A 6,275-nucleotide genomic window follows, 5' to 3' on the forward strand; every position below is an offset into this window, starting at 1 on the left:
CCTGCATCCAATATCCAGGTTTTCTTGTGAGCACACAGGCAGAACAGGACACTGGGCTGCCTTCCACTGATATCTGGAGACCATCCCTCCCTAGTGGGAGGCATCTTTAAGGGCAGATGTCAGATTTCAGGATAGTCTTATGGTGGGGCTTGAGGGAAGGCAGGACCACATATGCCTCCTTTTCTCCTTACAACATGAGGCTGCTGGGCAGGGAAGCTGGGATCTTAGAGGGAACCAAGACTAAGTGTGGAGCTGTTCAGAGCACTGGCGCTCAAGCCCAGCACGAGAGGCCTGCCATTCCACTGGCTTCAGGGGGAGGGTGTGGAAAGGGCTAATTTGAACACGTCACAGGTGGGTATGTGGCAGGGGAGGAAGAGAGCATAGACCAAGGTGGCAGAGGGAAAAGGAGGAAAACAGAAGAGGGCAATGGAGAATCTGAGGGAGAATCAGCAGGCTCTATAGAACTGAACAACAGTCTGGTTGCAGGACACCCTGGGCTCCATCTGGAGGGACAGACAGGTGCCAGGACACTAGCATTTTCAAAGCTGCCCCACACCTTCCTGTTTCTAACTGCCTTCTGGTTAGTTGTGGGGCCCTGGATTTCTGTCTCTTCATCTCTTTGGAGCCAGATGTACACAAGTTAGCAAGTTTGTGTAATGACCAAGGCCTGACTAACGTGGTCCTGGCCCTCTCCTCTCTGGGAAGTTTTTGTTGACTACAACCAACAGAGATTTAAAGGATAAATTTCTACTTTGCCTAGGATTTCTGTCTTAATTCTCTTTCAAGGGAGACACGAACATTCAGTCCATAACCAAAGTAAACCAGGATGAATTTGGGCCTACACTGATGGACTCCCAAACCAGTGTTTTGAATCCTGCCTCGACCACTTATTCACTGGATAAGCCTTACCTTTGCCTCATCTGTAAAATGGGGATTGTCATAGCTCCAATTTCTGAGAGCTGACAGGCAAGATTTGAGGAGACAGTGTTTGTAAAGGACGGATGACGATGTCCAGCGCTTAATAGACGCTCCATGAACATTAGTTCATGATTGGCAACCACACTGGGATGGAGTCTGCAGGTTTCAACCTGTGGATCTTGGCTTCTCGGGGCCATGGAGTTCCTGTAAGAGGTCCACAAACCATTCAGGCCCCAAGCATCATTTACACTCTGAATGAAAAGTATGTATAATTATTATAAGTATATCTATAATTATATATGGCTATTTATGTTTATACATGTAGCTTGTTCTCATCGTGTTTATGTTGTTTACAAAAAACAGTTTGAGTTAAAATGGCAGCCTCACACTCACGGAAGTTGGCAAACAACTGGGAGGCACACATATATCCTCCTCTGAAGCCAGAGAGGATGATCATCTTCAGACTGATGGCTCGTAAGGTTCATAATCCACAACCACATACTGGGCATTGGTTCAGCTCAGGCTTGCTCTTATGACTTAATTATGGCTGGGAAAAGATGCTTTGTGATCAAGGACTTTGAAGGTTTGAGTCATCTTTGGTAGCAATTCCCCAAAGTCCAAATGACTGAGAACCAACAATTCAGTGCAAGTCAAATAGTTTAGCTAAATTATCTAGGAGAGTCACAAGAGAGCTACAGTTTTCAAAAACTGATATGTAATGGGTCAGTTTTTTTTTTTTTTAACACTTTCTCTAAGTCCTCTCTGAGCTAATGATAAAGGCTCATGTTTTTAAAGCACTTCCTGAGTCCACGGATCTTGTGTTTTGACTGTGCTACTTAAATCCTCAGTGACTCTTGTATCATGGTGACCCTCAATTTAGATGAGTAAACTAAGGCTCAGAGAGGTGCAGCGCCCTGCCCAAGGTCACACAGCTAGGAAAGTGGAAGAGCCGAGGCAAACTTGGGAAAGTCTGCTGAAGAGCCTGCTGTGCAGACCGCTGCTCTGACAGCGAACTTGAACGGCAGCCGGGTAATTTAATCAGAACCCTGCCTAGGAGTAAATATACTGTTTCTCAGAAGACTCGGGTTCTGTCCTAAGGTTCTCTTTTGAGGTGACCAACTAGGGCCCCTGTGGTCTTCTGACACACCAGGCAGATCTTCTTGGCACATAATAGACGCTCAGTAAATATTTGCCGAATGACTGAATAAATAAGTGGGTGGGATTTGTTCTTCAGACACTCACTAGAATTAAATGACACAGCACGTTAAAATACTCTGCTTTAGGGCGAAACACAGGCGCACTTGGTAGACAATAGTTCTTTGTTATTATATCCATTAACAGAAAGGATGAGGGATAAGAGTGCTTGCCGGGCAATGCTGTGAAATCTCTCCTGGGAGTCTGGCTGTTTGTGGTCCATTATGACATTTTAGACAGACGAGAAGATACACCGATGAACAGGGAGGCAGGAGAGGTCAACCGTGCACACCTCAGTCCACTCAGCGTTGGAAACTGTCTTTTCCCTGCAGCCAGTAAGTCAAGTGAGAAGCAGGTGGGTAAGAACAGGCATGCAAAGCATGAGGATTCCTTTGAGGGAGAGCTGCTCCCAGAATGAAGGCATCACGGAGGAGGGCTGCGGTATGGAGGAGGAAGGGCCATCAGGCATGCTCGGAAATCCTCACCAGCGGGGATGACGTCTGCTAAGCTCTCCTGCTTGCGGTCGGCCCAGATGAGGCTCAGAATGGGGTGAAGGTGCACACACTTCTCCTGGGAAAAACACAGGGTCATAGTCTGCTCGGGCTGCCACAGACTGGGGGCTTAACCAACAGACGTTTGTTTCTCACAGTTCTGGAGGCAGGAAGTTCAAGACTAAGGTGCCAGCAAATTCGGGTGCTGGTGAAGACTCTCTTCCTGGCTGGTGGATGGTGCCGTCTCTGTGTCCTCACTTGGTGGAAAGAGCAAGCGATGTCTTTATTCCTTTAACCTGAATTACCTCCTTAGCCTCTGTCTCCAGATATAGTCATTCTGGGGGTTAGGGCTTCAACAAGTGAGTTTGCTATAGTGGGGAGGCAATTCAGTCCATAGCACACAGCCAGATCCACACACACCAGTCCCTGGAATGCAAAAGATTCTCCTCAGACCACCACCCACTCCAGACCTGGGGTCACCTGCTCAAACACCCACAAGGGCCAGGGAGGGAAGGCAAGACTGAACTTTTGACACAGACACACTTTGCACACCAGACATTCGGGAATATTCTTGCTTTCCATAAAGACACGTGCACGCTCCCATTTTTCTTCAAACATGTGTCCCTCTTGGTCTTTCTTCTGTGGTACCATGTGAGAGCCACATGAGTGTGGGGAACATCTCTGGACAAGAAACACAGCAGCGCGGGCTTGACGGATGGAGCAGATGCAAAGCCTCAGTGTCAGGGCCAGAGGGAGTTGTGGGGGATGCAGGCCCTGGGCTGCCAGTCAGTCTGATTGCTCCCCAGAAGCCAGACTTCTGGGTGTTTAGGTGAAAACTCCCAATTTGGAATGTAGATTCAAAATGGGTTTAAATCCTCTGTGAGATCAATAAAACACACCAACCCATTCCTGGGCTCTGTCTGGTACAAACAAGGCTACACAGGCAGACCTTGTTTATTGCACTTCGCTTTATTGTGTTTTGCAGATATTGCATTTTTTTACAAATTGAAGGTTTGTGGCAATGCTGCATTGTTAGACGATGGTTAGCATTTTTTAGCAATATTTTAAAATTAAGGTATGTACTTTTTAGACATTATGCTATTGCACACTTTATGACAGACTACAGTATAATGTAAACATAACTTTTATATGCACTGGGAAACCAAAAATTCACGTGACTCGCTTTATGATATTCTGTTTGTTGCAGTGGTCTAAAACAGACCTGCAACATCTCCAAAGTATGCCTGGTTACACAAAGAATGACGCAGGTGGTGATAGTGCTATGAAGAAAAACACACCAGGGGGAGGAGAAAGAGCGGCACAGTTGCTCTTTCAGGTAGAGAATATTTAGAAGAAAGGACCATTCCTTCATCTGGGCTCCACCTAAGGGAAGCCAGCATCTCCTTGGCTTCAATACTTTCTCCAAAGGCTTTCTTAGAAAGGACAGAAGACCAGAATTTAGAGAACTAGTCAGAGGTAAAATGTCCATCTTCCTCCCCAAAAATCTGCTGTGGGCTGAAGCCAACCAAGCAGAGGAGAGCCAGCCTGTGAGAGAGACAGAGACAGACAGACAGATGGACAGAGTGAGAGAGACAGAGACAGACAGACAGATGGACAGAGTGAGAGAGGCATAGTGGAGGAATGGGCTTCTTGAAGCACTGCTAAAGAAAAAAATTATCCACGTCACTTGTTAGGAACCACCGTAGTGGGATTTTATAGTGGAGAGAGATCACATTCAACTCCAAACACAACAAGGAAAGGGAAGGGATTTATAGCCAAGGTGCAGGGCTGGCGAGGGGGCGCATAGATGGAAAATTAGTGAGAGGAAACATCAGGGGTAAGACAAGATTCTTGCTGAAGGCAGGCCAGAGTGATCAGAAATCACCTGGGTTGGGGGTGCTGGAGGATGAGGAGCCCAATGAGGGGCAGAGGTGGGGTGGAGTTCTGACTCAGCAGGATTCTTGCTAAAAATGGACAACGCAGAAAGGAACGTGGAAGCCCGAAAGTCAGGGCCGACTTGAGAAGGCAGTTCAGAGGAGCCTGAGCAGTTTGGTCAGGAAGAGAATCTTTGCCACCACTTCCTGGGTAACCCAGATCCCCACCCCTGACAGAGAAGACAGCTCTGGAGAAGCAGAAGTGCCCTTTGGGGTTCTCCTTTCCAAAGGGAGAAGTTGTTCACGGTAAGACTGCAAGAGACATGTCAAGTTCCTTTGCCTACCCTCTGCCTGGGAGATAAAGGCCTCCCAGGTCATGGCACAACCCTTCCTCAAAACCCCAATGACTTTCAACCCCAATTTCTCATCCTGCCTGCTTCTTTCTGATTCAGTGATAATAATGGCCACCCATTCCTGAGCAGTAGGCAATATGCTTTTGCACTTCTTTTGCTCTTTATTTAGTAAGACCACAGGTACTGTATCTCTACTTTACAGGTTAAAAAAAAAATCTCTGAAGCTCTGAGAGTTTTTAAGTATTGAACCCAGGGAGGGTCCCATGGCTAGGAAGTGACAGCAATGGGATTGAGATTCACATTGTTCATTCCAGAACTCCAGGTCTAAGTACCAGGCTGATCCACTCCAGCTGGTAGTGTGAAGGAAAAGCCCGGCTGGGCTAAGAAGCTAAATCACAAATCTAAGTGTAACAAGTGTCGGATTACTGATCTGAGTTCTGCTGGGCTAACTCGTAAATCTAAGTTAATAAGTGTCGGTTTGCTGATTCCCTGTTCATGTTTTTGCTAGCCAGCTGGATTTTCAAAGAGACATATCTGACCTTGAAATGTTGGTTTGCTGCCTCACTGCCTCTACTTTTGTGATAATGATGTTGCTAAAGCTGTTCCATGCCTATTGGCCGAATACCCCAAGCTTGTACTTAACCCTATAAAACCTCATGCGCACGTCTTGGAGGTGCTCAGAGCTTAGGAGCAGAAGCCCCTCTGAGCCCGCCGGCATAATAAATCTGAGTACTCCAACCCTCCGAGTGGTGCTTGTTTCTTGGCTGGCCTGTCATTTCCGTAACAGTAGTAACATTGCAGAGGTCCTAAAGCCTGACTCAGCCGACCACCTGACTCTCGTCTTGTGCTCTTTGTTGACATCGTTCTGCGGTGCACCCAGGACCCCGCTGCCGCTGCCAAGAGAGGCCAGGAAAGGGAGGCAGTCCAGGTTCAAGCCCCACCTCTGCCTGGGTGGCTGCGACCTCGCGCTAGTCAACCGCCCCGCTGGACTTTCCGGGAGAGCACACCGGGGAGAGCGCACACCGGGGAGAGCGCCCCAGCGCACACCTAAGGGGAGAAGCGGCGCTCCGCACACAGTGAGAGCGCAACCGAGGACGGTGTCAGCTGCGGGAGGCGAGGCAGGAGAGGGATCCGAGGAGGTGGGCTGCCCCAACTGAAAGAATGCTCAAGGAGCCGACATGGAGCAAAACAGTGCTTTATTGCAGCACAAGGGGTTGTGCGTGCCTCAGGTGTACACTGGTCCTTACATAAGGCCTGCACATGCGTATTGTACATGGTTACCCCATGCTTACTCATGCTTATATAGTATCAGCGCATGCATGTATTTACTTCTTACACCATGCACATGCAAGTTGTTGTGAGCACTGAAGTGGGCCCCATGGCCTACTTACTCAGGACTGCTGACATTCTACCCGCTAGATCATGGGGATCCCGGTCCACAGAGC

The sequence above is a fragment of the Camelus dromedarius genome, chromosome 24, assembly GCF_036321535.1.
Source record: "Camelus dromedarius isolate mCamDro1 chromosome 24, mCamDro1.pat, whole genome shotgun sequence".
NCBI classification, from domain to species: Eukaryota; Metazoa; Chordata; class Mammalia; order Artiodactyla; family Camelidae; genus Camelus; species Camelus dromedarius.